Below are 18,050 nucleotides of genomic sequence, written 5' to 3'. Positions count from 1 at the left end.
TCAAAATTAAAGATATTGAACATTTTAAAAATGCATTTTAAAAGAAAGTGCTTTTATAGGAATGTCCATATGAGTTTCACAGTGAACAATGGATGTAAGTAGCATTTCTGAAATATGAACCAAATTGCACAGGAAAATGCAAGACAAATTATGGTAACTATGTACCAGAAAATCTGATGGACGAAAAAAAAATGGGCAAATTCCAAGAATGCATGAATAGCAGTTGTACAAATATTCAGTTTTCCTCTAGAGTATCACTCCTAAAAAGAAACATGGTTTTTGAAGTGTATTTTTTCCCTAATTTTAATAAGGTTAAATTATTTATATTTACATTATATTAAAAATAATAGCCTCCAACATTAAATTTGTTCCTTCCCCATAACATACTTAAATTTATTTTGAAGTGTTTGGCTCACATAGTACTGAGGATGTAACAGTATAAAACTCTGGACCAGTATCTTCTGGAAAATCACAATCTAAGGAGTTTCTAGTTTTCCAAAGTCAGATCTAGTTACTAACTTGTTTTCTGAAACAACCAATTTTTCAAAATAAATTCTAAAAAATGCAGTAAGACATAACCAAAAGCAAAACAAACCCATTGCTATCAAGTCGATTCAGACTCTCATAGTTGGGTTATGATGACCTTTCTAACGAATGAAGTAATGATTAGAAGGCATAGCAGACGGCTCCAGGGTATGTGCACGGTAAGTTGCTATTAACAACTGAGTTAATAGCACAGAACAATGGGAAACACCTTTGGATTCACTCTGCACTCACTTAAGAGAAAATAAGTTGGACCACAGGAAAAAAGTAGATGTGATACACTAAGCAAATAGCCGATTCTTGGTGGGTACAGGGAAGGTAGGAAATATAAGGGAGTTATTTAAGATCCAAAACCAAAGGAAAAATGGAGATCATAAATATACCAAACTAGAAAAAAATGGTATGTAAATAGTAAATGCAGGTGAGATTTTGAAGATTAAACTACTGTACATGGTACAACCTTCAAATTTGGAATCTCCAAATGAATGATGCTCAGGGGAAATATAAGTGAAATAAAGTAGTTGATCATCTAATTAAAATAGTAACCATTGGTATTTTAATAGTTATATAAAAATTATTTTCAAAAAGGCTCCAAACTAATACACACACATACATCATCCCAAAACAATGTTACAAAGCCATTTGAGAGAGCACAAAATCTATATTCAGTTAAATATTTATCTGGAAATGACCTAATTTCACCTTCATATTTGAGAGACAGTTTTGCTGCGTATATGATTCTTGGCTGGCAATTTTTTTCCTTCAGTGGTTTATATAAGCCATCCCATTGCCTTCTTGCCAGCATGTTTCTGCCAGGTAGTCCGAGCATATTCTTATTGACTCTCCTTTGTAGGTGACTTTGAGTTTCTTGCTAGCTGCTCTTAAAATTCTCTCTTTGTCTTTGGTTTTGGCAAGTTTGATTATAATATGTCTTGGTGACTTTCTTTTAAAAGCTACCTTATGTGGAGTTCGATGAGCATCTTGGATTGCTATCTTCTCATCTTTCATGGTTATCAGGGAAATTTTCTGCCAACAAATCTTCAGCAATTCTCTCTGTATTTTCTGTTACCCCTCCCTGTTCTGGTACTCCAGTCACTCGCGGGTTATTTCTCTTGATAGAGTCCCACATGATTCTTAAGGTTTCTTCATTTTTTTTTTAATTCTTTTGTCTGGTTTTTCTTCAAATATATTGGTGCCAAGTGCTTTACCTTCACAGTCACTGATTCTGCCTTCCACTTGCTCAATTCTGCTTCTCTGGCTTTCTATTGAGTTGTCTAATTCTGTAATTTTATTGTTAATCTTCTGGATTTCTGATTGCTATCTCTCTATGGATTCTTGCAGCTTATTAAATTTTTCATTATGTTCTTGAATAACCTTTTTAATTTCTTCAACTTTTATCTGTGTTCCTTGGCTTGTTCTGCATATTGCCTGATTTCCTTCCTGATGTCTTGAAGAGTTCTGTATATTAATCTTTTGAATTCTGCATCTGGTAATTCCAGGAAGACACCTTCATCCAGAAGGTCCTTTGATTCTCTGTTTTGAGAGCTTGTTGAAGGGATCATGGCCTGTTTCTTTATGTGGTTTGATATTGACTGTTGTCTCAGAGCCATTTATAAGTTTTTGTATTAGTTTATTTTATGTTTACTTACTGTATGTTAGTTTCTTGGCTTTTTTTGTTTTGATATGCCCACATGGGTTGCTTGAGTGAGCTTGCTTGATTATTTTCACCTTTGGAGCTCTGATGTCCTGTTACCAGATGGCTAGAGCTGTTATCAGGTATATGAGCTTACGAGTCCATTCACTCTTCTTGTGTGGATTCAGCTCAGGTGTCCAGGTAGCTGGTCATCAAGTGTGTGGTCCAGGCTCTGTCCTACAGTCTTAGAGGGGCAAGGATGTTTGGTGTAGGTACTGGTATCTGGTTGCAGCAGGGGGTCATGCTCTGAACAAGGCAGGCAGATGAGAACCGTCCCCTGAGTGTCTCTTAGGAAAGTGGATCCTTGTTCCCTGGAACATACAGGTGGGTGAGTTCTGTAGATAGAGCATGGACACCCAGTGCTCTTGGTTGTAAGGACTGGGAGGTACCAGTTATCCTTGGACCCCTGTCACGGGTGGCTGGGTGACCTGAGTGGAGCCACCAGTCGTTATGCCCCTGATGTGGGTAGGTGAGGACCCTGTTTAATAGGCAAAGCAGTGTCAAATATCAAACACCCACTTCTCCACCCCACAGCTTAAACAGTTGCAGTCTGCCAGCAAAGGCCTGTTCTCCCAAAATAGGCCCACACAGGTCCATGCAGGGGGAAAGGTATTCAAAGTCCACAGACCGTTTATGCCTGGACAGGAGCCGCTTCTGTCTTGAGCTCCCCGGGGTTAGTGGAGCTGGCAAAATATCTTTTCCCCCTCTTGTGAATTTATTCCTTCTCCAAGTCTGGGAGCATGGCTCAGGGTGCTCAACAGGAGCTATCTCAGGCTCAGGGAAATTAACAGCCACTGAAGCTGGCTTGGGGGCTGGGGATGCGGTAAAATATACGCAAGGACTTAGCTTTTGCCGAGAGTGCTGTTCTTCTCTGGTTCCAGAGGTGTGAGTAGGCTGTGTGGCTGGCTGCTTCTCTCTGAGGAAACTGCAGCTGAGTGCTACTACCTGCCCACCACAGCTGTTCCTGGGAATGGTGCCTGAGTGATCCCGGCGATTCAGGTCCAGTCACTCCTCTCCGCTTCTGAACCGACTCTCCCTCCCCCGCCACTTAGTCCGTTTTCGAACTTTGCCTTTGATGTTCAGGGCTCCTAGCTTGTCATAAATAAAATCATTTCACTTGATTTTTTGGGTCTTTGTTGTAAGCGCGATTGCTGGAAGCATCTGGCTATTCTGCCATCTTGGCCCTGCCTCTTATAGTCAGTTAAATATTTAGTAATAAAAACAGAAGGCTATTTCTCTAATCACAAAAAAAAATTTTTTCTGAAACAGAAAGCCAGTGTATTGCTAAACAAATGCGATACTGTCTTTCTATGAAAATCTTAAACAAGATAAGGATACCTTATAGCCTCACTATTTAATGTTCCTCTATACATTCTTCCTGATTTTTATTTATAGTGTAATGCAATTTCAGTAACACTCTAAATGATTTTTTTCTTGGTGGGTTTTAGGGAGGGGGCCTAATAATATGATTTTTAAAGTTAATCTGGAAAAACAGGCAGAAGAGTTTTGAAAATAATTGATTAATGGGCTCTCATATTAAATCATTATCTTCATATCATGCAGAAAATAAATTCCAGGTGTTTTAAAGATAATAGATGTAAAGATGAAAAAAAGGGGAGGGGGGAACTAAAAGAGTATCTGAATAGTTATATTAAAATGGGAAAGATTTTTCTGAGCTTAAAAGTAGTGGAAAAATCACAGAGGAAAAATTTGATTGGTTTGCCAACCTAAAAATTTCTAGGTGCCATAAACAAGGGTTATATGCTTTTATATCGAGTTGGAGTAATTTTATATGAAAAGGGCTAACATAACAACGGGAAAATGGATGATAGGCCAAACAGGCAATTTGAAAAAGTAGAAATATAAATGGTGACCATAAAAATGTTCATCTTCACTAATAAAAATATGAAGTAAAACAATGTGATATTATTTTTAATGTTTAAAATTGATAGATTTTTAAAAAAGAAAATCTGTTATTTTTGAATATGCAATCTCAAATGATACAAGTGTAAATTTGGTAAGCTTATGGAAAGCAATTTGTTAGTATATATAGCTGTTCAAATGGTCAAGTGATTTGAACTAGTAAATTAACTTCTAGGCATTTATTCTAAAGTAATAACCTGAAATGCAAATATAATTATGCATAAGAATTTTCATCCTAGCATAAGATCAAAAGATTAGAAATAGTTTAAAATCCCTAAGGTAGAAAAGCGGTTAAAGGATACCTCCATAAAACTCAAATGTAGTCATTAAAAAAGTTAAGTTTGGGGGAATATTTAAAGACACAGGAGAATGTTAAGTGGAAAAAGCAAGGAGTAAATTTTTTATAATATGTTTTCAATTTTGTGTTATAATTAATTCAGAAGGAAACAAGATTATATTTGCCATCAGAAATGAAATATTTGCTGTTGTGATTTTTAGTTTCCCTCACCTCCACTCGAAATCCAAACCTTCAGCACTGAGAAAGGAAATAAGACTGATCTCAATCAGATTTTACATATTAAACCATGTTCTTGTGAGTTAACGCTTAAAATTTAGCTTTGTGCTCTTAAACGTTAAAAGTATCATTTTTGTCACCATTTTATGCCTTATGGAACTTGATCATTATTTTCCATATGGAAAGAAAGTAATATTTTTAAACTTCCAAATAAAATATTTCTTTGGAAAAATTACAGATTTTATTTTTGATAGCCTGGATTTTGGATGTCATGTTTCCAGGGTATGTGGTATCCTTAAAAGCTATAGCTTTCTTGGTGCTGATTTAACATTGTGGTATAGGTGGACTTACTGTTCTTTAAAACTTCAAGTCTGTTTTTGGTTGATATGTGTTATAAGTATAAAGAGAACATTAAATTATGCTTTGAAATAATATAAAAAATTTGTCTTACGTTTATGATTAATGCAAGTCTTTAGATGGGCAGTGTTTTTTCTTTTTTTTTTAAGTGATATTACCCCCCGCCCCATGGGCATGTAAAATACCTTCTTTTTGAAATTTCTTCAGAAAAGGACAGCTTTCCTTAGATGAAGAAAACAAAATCGGAAATGAACTAAGACCAGTTAATTAGTTATCCCCACACAAAAAATTTGGACTGTCTTAAATTTTATGCTCTTTTCCTGAATACTTTCTACCAAGACTTCTTGTTTTCATCTTAATCTGATCTTGACACAGCCACAGATATTAAAAAAACTTTTAGGCAATTCACCATGAACAGTCACTGTCCCCATCCTGACAATTTGTGTTAGAATTTTAAGGGGTCCTGGTTATCATTTCGTCCTTGGGTGGTACAAATGGTTAATGTGCTTGGCTACTAACCAAAAGGTGGAGATTTGAGTCCAGAGGCACCTTGGAAGGACTGGTAGTCTACTTCCAAAAAATCAGCCATTGAAAACCCTATGGAGCACAGTTCTACTCCGACACACATGGGGTCACCAAGAGTTGGAATGGACTCAATGGCAACTGATTTGGGTTATCTCAAAAGCTTTCCTGATTCCAGACATGATGGGGTGGCATGTGCCTCTAGCAGTTATGGAGTTAGTACAATGTCCTGTCAACTTTTTCTTCCTTCAGAATGGATGATCACATCTTTCTAATAGCATTGACTCCATTTACAAAGTCTAACTTGGTTAGTACAAGTAATCAAATATATATATCTCTTTAATAAAGAGATATATATCATGAATATATATCTGTTTATAAAAAGTCTTTTCAAATAAAATCATATTTCAGGGTTTTATCCACATTAACTGTGGATTTTTTTTTAGTGTGGAGAGCAGTGCTTCCCAACCAGGAGGGATTTTGCTGCTAGAGGACATTTGGCAATGTCTGGAGTCATTTTTTGACTGTTAATACTAAGGGTAGGGAATGAGACTGGCATCTAGTAGGCAGAGGCCAGGGACACTGCAGACCAGCCTACAATGCACAGGGCAGCCCTCCACAGCATAATTCTTTGTAAATTTTCCTGCTCTAAATGTCAGTAGTGCAGAGGTTGAGAAATCCTGGTGTAGGGTAAGTGAAATGGTTTGAAAGAAAATGATGCTTGTCAGAATGTTAACTTTATTTTCAGGTAAGCCACATGCTAAGCTTTATTTCATTCTTACAGTGTTCTCATAGCCTGTCTGTTCACTTGCTATCTAATTGAGTCAGGTATATTACAGTGTCATGGTTTATAATCTTTGTCGTCTTAGATTTCAGTCTGTTGTTCTTCACTGTATGAAACTGAAGTATGGTCAGGTAGTACAGCTTCAGAGGGCCTTGAATTACACTTCAAAAGGTTTTACATGTACTTAAAGTGAAGTATCATGATTCTATTTTGTAGGTTTTCAGGTATATAATACTTTGAATAATACTAGGATTATTAATTATTTGAAAATATACAACCTATCTGTTTATAAATAGATTGACTAGAAAAAATGATCCAAAACAGAGAGCATAATTATTTGCCTCTTAAGTAATTTTCTTTTAAATTGAATTAATTGGGATTAAATGCTTCACTTAAACGTTTTCCTTTTTAAAAACAAAAAAGAAAAAAAACTTCTTGAACTTTTAGAGGGATTGTATACGGAAACAAGGTTTACTTTAAAAAATTTTGGAAAGTCAGTGACTTTTTTATAATAAACTGCAGCAGAAGGGGGGAATTCTTTTAAAAATTCTTTCTTCTGTAAAGAGACTAAAAGGTCCAAATATAGCTTTTGTCCACATGTGTAAAAAATTCTACCTTTTAACTTCTCCAGAAACAGCAGAGTTTTAACATAAAAGAAACATTTTGTGGAATTTTGGAACAAGTTGATTCTTGTCATGGGCAGAGGCAAAACAGACTCAAATTGCTAGCAGTTGATGCTTTGTGGTAAAACACTTCCAGATTTTGGGACTGCTGCCAGCCATAGGATGCCCTTGTGCACGTGTCCTAGGACCCACAGCAGCTTTCCCTTGGAGGGGATGGCATCCTCTCAGTGCCCCCAACTTGTCAGCCATCTTAGAGCTTACAAAGTTTCTGCTCTCACTTTCTAAAAAAAAGCTTGACTCTTTCACTGGTACCATATTATAAATAATATTTATTTGTACTTTACATATTCTGGCATCATATTTTATAGTGAAGGCTCATTTCTTTGTAATGACTCAACTAATTTAAAGTGGTTACATCTCAAAAATTGCTACATAGAAATCAAATGGTTGATAATGTATTCATAAATATTTTTTACAATTCATCTTGATAAAATTTTTGCTTGAAGCAGATGAGACAGAATTTGACCTATAATCCTTAGGCTGTTCCCAATGAAAGCATTTCCTTTTGTAAACAATAGAAATCTAGACAACAGTGTTTTGTCCCACATCGGTGTACTCACAACTCAAGAGTGTAGCCCTGCCGCGTCTCAAGTAATGAAATATTTATCCCAAGAAGGAATCAACTAAGAATAACTAGTGGGATTTTCTTTACAGCAGGAAGTCCAGGCATAAAAAAAGAAAAATGATATTTTGCCTTTTGATCTCTGATCTAAGCAGATTTACCTCAGACAAAAATCTTTGCTTTTGATTTGGTGAACCCCTCTTCTCAAAGAGTGATCCGAAGAGTGGGAGAAAGAAGGAAACTTTTTGGTATAAATACTCTTCTTTTTGTGTTCAAGTAAAGTTTGTATTTTTTGCCATTCTGGTATCCATCGTATTAAGCCCTACATGGTTTCTTCTCCCTTTTAGTGGGAAACTGGAGGAAAACACTAAAATTTTGTCAGGAATTACTGTGGTTACAAATTAGGAGGAGAGATGTTTAAGGGAAACAGGTTTAATTCACAATTAATTATGCAATGTTAATGGGCAGGGGAGGTAAAAATGATACCACTGCAAACCTTTTTTCTTTAATTGTTCCCTTGATGTCTAAGGTACAGTAATAAATGGTATATAAAGATTAAAATTTGTTTTTTAAACTGAAATTTTATGCATGGTCAAAATTTGATGCACGAAGTATACTTTCATTTTTGTTATAATGTGTTTTTCAGTAATTATAATAATTGATTATTACTGTAGATAAATTTATTACATATGCCTTTTTCAATAATTATTATAATAAAAAACCTGTTGCTGTTGAGTCAATTCCAACTCATAGGGACTCTATAGGACAGAGTAGAACTGCTCCATAGGGTTTCCAAGGAGTGACTGGTGGATTTGAACTGCCGACCTTTTTGGTTAGCAGCTGAGCTCTTAACCTTTGTGCCACCAGGGCCCTGTTGACCAGTTGGAGTTTCTGGGTGATGCAGACTGTTAATGGACTCGGTTGCTCTCTGAAAGGTTGGCAGTTCAAGTCTACCCAGGGGGTCCTCTGAAAAAATACGTGGCAGTCTACTTCCAAAAAATCAACCATTGAAAACCCTATAGAGGACAGTTCTACTCTGACACACGTGAGGTTGTCATGAGTCAGAACTGACTCAATAGCATTGAGTTTTTTTGTTTGCTTGTTTGTTTATCGAGCACTTACTATGCAATTAAGTGCTTTACATTAGTATTCTCCACTAATCCTCAGAGCAACCTTGGGAGATAGATATTATAATTAGCAGTTTGCAGTGGAAAAGCTGAGGCAAAGAGAAATTAGCTAATGAAGATCATGCAACTAATGGTGGAGCTGGAATCCACAGCCAGGACTTGTGATTCTAGACCCTGTGTTCCTCACTGCTGGGCTGCAAGCCTCCTCTGGTTTGGCTCTGCGAAAGGCTTCAGTGGTAATGATGAAGAACAGGACAGGTAACTGATAAGCTCATCACACAATTAAAAAAAATACTGTTTAGAGTGATGCCATTTTGCCTGGAGTAAATATTAAGTGTGTAATAAGTTGTGATGTAAAATTATACTGTGAGTAGAATCTTAAAATTGAAAAGGAGGTTAAGGAGTGATTATTTGCTTGACAAAAGATGACCATTAAAAAAAAAAAGATGACAGTTATTATATAGATTTTTTTTTTTTTTTAATTAAAGGAGATAATATTGCAGAAAGTTTGGAGGATATAGGAAAAAAAAATCCTCCCATTTTAACTCTGTATTTTTATATTTGAGTATAAACTTGCTGCAATCGGATCGATTCTGACCCATAACCACCTTACAGGACAGGGTAGAACTGCCCTGTAGTGTTTTCAAGGCTGTAAAATATTCATGGAGGCAGATTGCCACATCTTTCTCCCTCAGAGCAGCTGGTGGTTTTGAACCACCAGCCTTTTGGTTAGCAGCCAAGCTCTTAGCCACTGTATCACCAGGGCTAACCTGTCCATATTTTCATGTATTCATGCTTTTGGTTTCATTTTATAAGTGAAAACTACCAAAGTAAAATACATTTTCATTGTAAAAATTAAAACAATTTAGAGAAATGAAAAGAGTGAAAGTGTCTTTTTGAATCTTCCCTTTAGATCCAACCTTACCCTTCTTTTTTTTTCTAAATTTTACTTTGTTGTTGTTGAGAATATACACAGCAAAACATACACCAATTCAACAGTTTCTACAAGTACAATTTAGTGACGTTGATTACATTCTTTGAGTTGTGCAGCCATTCTCACCCTTCTTAGTTCTAAGTTGTTCTTGCCCCATTAACATAAATTAACTGCCCCCTAAGTTTCCAATCTAATCTTTCATTGCTGTTGTCCATTTGGGAACCCTGGTGGAATGGTGGTTAAGTGCAACGGCTGCTAACCAAGAGGTAGGCAGTTCGAATCTGCCAGGTGCTCCTTGGAAACTCCGTGGGGCAACTCTGCTCTGTCCTATAGGGTTGCTGTGAGTTGGAATCGACCTGACGGCAGTGGGTTTCATTTTTTTGGTTTTGGTTGTCACTTTGATCCCATATAGATAGATACTTCTTAAAAGAACATACTGCTCAAGGTAGACCTTTTTTACTAGTTAAGCTATTATTCAGTTTTAAGATGACTTCAGGGGATATTTTTGGTTTAAGGTTTAAATATTATCTCAGGGCAATAGTTACACGGATTCGTCCACGCTCTATGGTTCCAGAAAGTTAGAGTCCATGAGAATTTGAAATTCTGTTTTGCATTTTCCCCATTTTGTTGAGGATTTTTTTCTATGGAATCTTTGATCAAAATTTTCAGTGATGGTAACCGAGCAGCATCCAGTTCTTCTGGTCTCATGGCAAAAGAGGCAGTTGTTTATGGAAGCAATTAGCCACACATTTCATATCCTCCTCCTATTCCTGACTCTCCTTCTTCCTCTGTTGTTCCAGATGAAGAGAGACCAATTGTTGAGTTTTGAATGGCCACTTGCAAGCTTTCAAGACTCCAGGCATGATGCAGTGAACTAGGAGGTAGAACAGAAGCACCAAACACGTTATTAGGCCAGCTTACTGGGATGTCCCAAGACACTATAACCCTAAACCGCCAAACCAAGGAACCAAATCCCAAGAGTTGTTTGATTGTACATAAGCAGTCTCAGCAGCTAATCTTTTTTTTTTTTTTTTTAATATCTCTATCACACTACTTTTGCCAGTTCAACATTTTACAGGTGTTCCATTGCAGGTTAAGATTTCCCAGTTCAAAACTAAGTTCTGCCTAGGTTCTTGCCTTCCTCTAACCAAGAATGACCAGGAGAGGCTCAGAAGTTCCACACAACAAAGGTTTATTTTGACGGATAGAGGCTTTCATGTCTGCTAGCCTTAGTCTCTCCCGGAACAAAGGACCTCCCAGGGTTTATAAAGGTTTTAGGGCGGGGGTGGGGAGAGGCATTATCTTTATTCATGAAATGGGTGGAGGTTTCCCAGAGTAGAGGAGGGATTATGGAAATCAGATGCGCATGCAGCTGGAGCTCAAGACGGGCACCCCCACCAAGGGCTGTTGAAGAAGATAGAGTCCATTGTGCGGGCCGCTGGGGGTCGAACAGGACTCACTCTGGGATGCTTTGCAAGCTCTGCACCCGGTGGGGAGCCCGGAAGAACAACCCTAAGGAAGTTGCCATTTACGTGCTGCTGACAAAGTGTAAGAGAAGGTTATTTACTCTGAAAAGAAGACATTCTTACAACCGATAGGAGGCAAGAGGCGGGGAAGCTCGTGTGAGGAGGCTTCAGTTAGGAGTGTTGAGCCAGAGTTTATCTACCTCAGCCAGTTGGATTCACTCTCAGCACAACTTATTGAGAGCAGGTACAGTAATCGACTGTGCAGCCTTACCCTTAATTCAATTTTTCCATCATTGTTCACCCCTTTCCCTCCTTTCTACCACCTCAGGTAACAACTAATAAACTTTGATCTCTATAAATTTGCCTTTTCTTGTCTTATTATTTAAGTGAGTTCATGAAATATTTGTCCTTTTGTGATTGACTTACTTCACTCAGCATAATGTCCTCAAGCTCCATCCATACTGTAGCATGTATCAAGACCTCGTTTCTCCTACTGGCCAGTAGTATTCTGTTGTATGTATGTGCTACATTTTTGTTTATCCATTTGTCTGTTGATAGGCATCTAGGTTGTTTCCACCTTTCGGCTATTGCGAATAGTGCTGCAGTGAACATGGTGTAACAGTCTCTATTTGAGTCTCTGTTTTCAAGTCTTTTGAGTATATACCTGGGAGTGGAATTGCTGGGTCATATGGTAGTTCTATTTTTAGTTTTTTGAGGAGCTGCCACATTGTTTTCCACAATGGCTGTACCATTTTGCATTCCCACCAGCAGTGGATAAGGGTTTCAGTTTCCCTACATCCTCACCCACATTTGTTATCTTTTGTTTTTGTTTTTTTGTCTTAGCCATTCTAGTGGGAGTGAGATGATATCTCATGGTAGTTTTGATTTGCATCTCTCTGATGGCTAATGATGCTGAGCATATTTTCGTGTGTTTGGTGGCCATTTGAATGCCCTCTTTGGTGAAATGTCTATTCACGTTCTTTGCCCATTTTATGATTGCGTTATTTGTCTTGTTGTTAAGTTGTCGAAGTTCTATATATATTTTGGTTATGAGCTTCTTGTCCGATATATGATTTCCAAAGATATTCTCCCAGTCAGTAGCTTGCCTTTTCACTCTTTGGTAAAGTCTTTTGATGAACAAGAGCTTTTAATTTTTATGAGATTCCATTTGTTTATTTTGTCTTTTGCTGTTTGTGCTTTTGTTATTATTTTAGATAATCCATTTTGAAAGCTAGGCCTGATAGTTTTGCCCCTGCTGGTTCTTATAAGGTTTTTATGGTTTTAGTTTGCACATTTAGGTCATTAATCCATTTTTAATTTGTTTTTGTGTATAATGTGAGGCATGGACCCTGTTTCATTTTTCTGCACATGGGAATTCAGTTTTCCCAGCAGCATTTATTGAAGAGACTTTTCTTTCTCACCAAATGGACTTAGCAGCCTTGTCAAAAATCACTTGACCATAGATGTGTGGGTTTATTTCTGGACTCTAAATTCTGTTCCATTGGTCTATGTGTCTATTGTTATATTGGCACCAGGCTATTTTGGTTACTGTAGCTGTGTAGTATATTTTAAAATAAGGAAGTGTGAGTCCTCCTACATTTTTCTTCTGTTTTAACATTGTTTTAGCTGTATGGGGCCCCTTGCCATTCCATATAAGGTTGAGCATTGGTTTTTCTATTTATGTGAAGAAGGCTATTGAAATTTCGATTGGGAATGTGTTGAATCTATAGATTGCTTTGGGTAGTATTGACATCTTAATAAGTCTTCCAATCCATGAACATGGAACATCTTTCCATTTATTGTAGCTCTTTCAGCAGTGTTTTATAGTTTTCATTACATAACTCATTCACATCCTTGGTTAGATTTATTCCTAGGTATTCTGTTCTCTTAGATGCTGTTATAAATGGAATTGTTTCTCTAATTTCCCTTTAGATTTCTCATTGCTAATATATGGAAACCCAGCTGATTTTTGTTTTTTGACCTTGTACCCTGCAGCTTTGCTAAATTCTGCTGTCAGCTCTAGAAGTTTTCTTGTAGACTCTTTGGGATTTCCTATATATTATATCATCTGCAAATAGAGATGATTTTACTTCTTCTTTTCCAAGCTGGGTACTTTTTATTTATTTTCTCGTATTATTGCTCTGGTTAGGACTTCTAATACAATATTAAATAGAATTGATGAGAGTGGGCACCCTTGTCTTACTCCCGATTTCAGGGAGAAAGTTCTCAGTCTTTCTCCATTAAGTATAGTTAGCTGTTAGCTTTTCATATGTACCTTGAATCATGTTGAGGAATTTCCCTTCTATTCTAATCTTCTTTAGGGTTTTCATGAAGAAAGGGTGTTGAATTTTATCAGATGCTTTTTCTGTATCCACAGAGATGATCATGTGGTTCTTTTCCTTTGTTTTGTTGATGTGGTGTGTTACATTGATTAGTTTTCTAATGTTGAACCATCCGTACATTCCTAGAATAAATTCCCGTTAGTCATGGTGTATGACTCTTACAGTATGCTGTTGGATTCTGTATGCTAGTATTTTGTTGAGGATTTTGCATCTATATTCATAGGAGATGTTGGCCTATAGTTTTTTTGTGGTGTCTGTGGTTTGATTATCAGGGTTCTGTTTGCTTCACTGATCAATTAGGGAGTATTCCTTCCCTCTCTATCTTTTGGAAGAGCTTAAACAGTATTGGTATAAATTCTACTGTAAATGTTTGGTAGAATTCCCCAGTGAAATCATGTGATCCAGGAATTTTTTGTTGTTGAGAAGGTTTTGATCACTGATTTTTATCTCTTCACTTGTTATGGGGCTGTTGAGATTTTTATTTCCTCTTGAGTCAGTTTGGGTAGGTTGTGTGCTTTGAAAATTGTCCATTTCATCTAGGTTATCCAGTTTGTGGCCATAGAGTTGTTTATAACATTTTGTCGTAATTTTCTTTATTTCTGTCACACCCTACTTCTTAATGGGAACCACTAATAACAGTTTCATTAATACAATTAATACATATGTACACATAGCTTTTATATAGCATGGCTTTTATATGTAACTATGTATCCTTTCTCGTTAATCATATTTTTCCATGTTGTTACATAACCTTCATATTTCATACTTGAATGATGAATAATGTTCAGTGACTAGATAAACCATAATTTAACCTATGAGTGGACGTTTGGGTTGTTTCCCATTATTTTTATTCCTTTTATCTTCTTGGCTATAGATTTTAACATTCTTTGGATCATTAACTTTTTTTAGGATAGGTTCCTAGAGGTAGATCTACTGGAAAGAATGCAAATATTTTGGGGTTTGAGAGATGCTGTCAAATCTGTAGACAAAAAGTTGACCAGGTTGGCAATGCCACCAGTATATGCCCCAGTATTTCTGTACCTGGGAGAGAGGTCTGAATGGTTTATACGTGACAGCCAGGCACAGGGCATATATGAAAGTTGTTGCATTGAATAAAGCACATTCTGTGAAGTTCCTGTTGTGAAAAATGAGACCCATCTGCGTTCCTCTTAACACCCCTGTCTTTGCCACAGTCTTCTGTAGAAATTAGTGTAATGAAAGGAGAAAAGCCAGTTGGCCTGTATACCAGTTTCATGCCTGAGGCAGGCGCTGACCAATTAGTCTGGAAAATGTTAATAGGGAGAACAAAAAAGAAAAAAAATTTTTAGAAAATAACTCACATTATGTTGTCATGTCACTTTAACCTTGAACTAAAAGACCTATCACATTATTCAGTGTTTATAACCTTTGTCTAGTTGCCAAAAAGTTCATGAGTGTATTTCTGGTATTTAGTGAATTCAAGTGACTTTTTTGCTTTGTGACATTTTGACTCATAACTGAATCAGGAGATTACTTGCAATAAATGCTTTGAAAAGTTAATCACTTTTAGTAACAGCTAACTTTGGGATTTGCTGTTTTTGTAGCCTATCAGGAATGCCAGGTGATAGCAATTTTTACCAGTACTTTACAAGTTTACAACTTTTGATAGATTTTATGAAAAGGTCATTTATGCATCATATGTTACCATAAAAACAAGAATAGGTATAAAGTCAGTATAGTATTTTAGAATGTATAACTGACATGGGAAATTTAGTCCAGATGCTGATTTTATAAGTGAGACGTCCTTGGGGGCTTACTGTAGCCTTTGAAACCCTGTGGAAAGCTGTGGTTCTCCCCCAAAGTAATGCTTGGCTCAAAATTTTGCCTCTGATCAGCTTGTTTGAAGATCACAGTGCCATTTAGGAACCTCTGCTTTGTCCTGTCTTACTGTTTCTTTAGTTGGGTATTTGCTTATTTTCAGTCTTATAAAACCAAAAAACAAAAAAACAAAAAACCCAATCAGTTGCCATCAAGTCAATTCTGACTCATAGTGACCCTATAAGGTTGGAGTAAAACTACCCCATAGGGTTTCCAAGGCTGTAAATCTTTATGGAAGCAGCCCACCACATCTTTCTCCCATGGAGCAGCTGATGTGTTCAAACTGCTGACCTTTTGGGTAGAAGCCAAGTGCTTAACCACTGCACCACCAGGGCCCCTTCAGTTTTACAGTCATTTATTTTTCTGTCAGCACTTCAAATACATCATCTCGCTGCCTTCTGGCCTCCGTGGCTTCTTTCTTCTGAGAAATTGACTGTTTGTCTTATTAGAATCTTTTGTCAATTCTCTCTTGCTGCTATCAAGATTCTGTCTTTTGACAGTTTGGTTATAAAATGTATCAGTGTGAGTCTCTTTGAGTTTATCTTACTTGGATTTTGTTGAGCTTCTTGGATGTGTAAATTTATGCCTTTCCTCAAATTTGGGAAAATTTCAGCCGATATTTCTTTAAATAGTCTTTCTGCACCTGTCCCCCACATTCTTCTGGGACTCCCATAATGCACACATTGGTACACTTGTTGGTGTCCCACAGGTCCCTTAGGCTCTGTTGACTTCATTCTTTTTTATTTCTTTTCTTCAGAGTAGGCAATTTCAATTGTCCTATCTGAAAGTTCACTGATTCTTCTGCCTGCTCAGATTTGATGCTGAGCCCCTCAAGTGAATTTATCATTTTAGTTATTATACTTCTTAGTTTCTGAATTTCTGTTTGGTTCCATTTGTAATTTCTCTTTGTTAATTTTCTCATTTTTGTTCATGTATCATTTCCTTGGTTTCCATTAGTTCTTGATCCATGGTTTTCTTAATCTCTTTGAGCATATTTAAGACCAAAAACCACTGCTGTCGAGTCTATTCCAACTCATAGCGACCCTATAGGACAGAGTAGAACTGCCCGATAGAGCTTCCAAGGAGTGGCTGGCAGATTTGAACTGCCGACCTCTTGGTTAGCAGCCGTAGCACTTAACCACTACGCCACCGGGGTTTCCAATATTTAAGACAGTTGATATAAAGTCTTTGTCTAGCAAGTCCAGATGTCTAGGCTTTCTCAAGGATGGTGTCTACTTGTTTATTTTTCTGTGAATATCTCATACTTCACTATTTTTTGTATGCCTTGTAATATTTTCTTGATAATTGAGAATTTTGACTATTGTATTTGGAAATCAGAATTTCTCCCTTCCCCAGGCTTTGCTGTTGTTGATTGTTGAGGGCTGCAGTCATCAATTTATTTAGTGACTTTTCCATGCTGTTTACATTTGCAAAGATTGCAGTCCTTGTCCTGTGTGGCCACTGAAGTCTCTGTTCTGTTGTCTGATTGGTCAGCCAGTGACTTCTTTAAACACCTGGAGCCAAAAAATGAAGGAAGAGAGGAAGAAATCAAGGAAAGAAGGAAGACAAAGGCTGCTCTTCCAGTCTTTGCAGCTTGGCTCTGATCTGGGAAACTCCTTCTTTGCTACCATGTGTGCCTTCTCAACTCTCTGTTCCTTTAGCTTGTTTTCAGCTAGTGTTTTGATAGAGATTTCCTTGAATACTAAGAGCCTCCTCAAACAGACAACAACAGTTTAAAAAGAAGGAAAAAAAAAACTTTCCCAGTGTTTGAAGATTGGCTCAGAGTTGGGACAGTCCTTCAAAGCTCAGCAGGCCATTTATTATTCTTTCTTAGCCGTCACTTCTTGCTTGCACTGAGCTTAGAGATCAGCCATAGATTAAAGTTTAGGGTCTTCTCAGGTCTTTTCTGAGTATGCATCTTTCCCTGTCATGCATGTAGTTTTTTTAAACTCCCTAGTATACATGGGGGCTTTTGAATGCCCTAATTTCCCAAAAAAAATTTCTCCCCAGCTTTTGGTGTTCTATTTTATGCCTCATCCATAATCTTTTTCCCCTAGTGACTTCGAGGGCAGAGGTTACAAAACATTGTTATCTTGCAATGTTTTTGAGGAATGTCTGCTGCTATTCTGCCCTGAATGAGTTCTGAGTTAAGCAAAATAAAGACAGGTACCTTGAATCTATCTTTATAACCTGCCACCCAGACAGGTTAGAACACACAAACACAGTTCTTTGCGAATAAGGTCTACTTTGCTCCATCCAAGCCAGGAATCAGAGACCCACACTGGGAATGCAGGCTGCTGTCTTCATGAGCATCACCAGAAAGGGGGTGAGGCAAGTAAAATGCCACAGTGTTCTCCTTGCATTTTTAAGTTGCCTCTTTCTTTTGCTTCATGGAGAGGAATAGTGCTAGAGTTGATGTTTGGTTTTAGAGCAACCCTGGACAATTTTCCAGATTTAAAAATTAAGCCTCATGACTTCTTCTTCTTCTTTTTTTTTTTTAGGTGAGGAAGAGCACCATACTTGAAAATTGTCTAGCTTTCATGAACATTATCACTGTATTTCTAGGACATTCTAATTGTAGTGTGATGCAGATGCTAGACTCTCAACACAAAGTGCTGAAAAGCTCTGTAGTCATTAGAGATTTGCCTCCACAGTGTTTTAATTCTCTGAGCCTAAGGAGACTGTTAGAAATGAAACAACACCTATCCAGAGGAGCATTACACTTTTTGTTAGGTGTTTCAGG

The 18,050-nt window shown here is 37.1% G+C and overlaps 1 protein-coding gene across 8 annotated transcripts in view; it reads left to right on the top strand.

Moving 5' to 3' along the window:
- Positions 1 to 18,050, top strand: part of DCLK2 (doublecortin like kinase 2) — a 192,952-nt gene that overhangs the window by 26,622 nt on the left and 148,280 nt on the right. The gene's annotated exons all lie outside the window — the stretch shown is intronic.

The sequence above is a fragment of the Elephas maximus genome, chromosome 13 (assembly GCF_024166365.1).
Source record: "Elephas maximus indicus isolate mEleMax1 chromosome 13, mEleMax1 primary haplotype, whole genome shotgun sequence".
Taxonomy (NCBI): domain Eukaryota; kingdom Metazoa; phylum Chordata; class Mammalia; order Proboscidea; family Elephantidae; genus Elephas; species Elephas maximus.
This window is presented reverse-complemented; position numbering and strand designations above follow the sequence as displayed.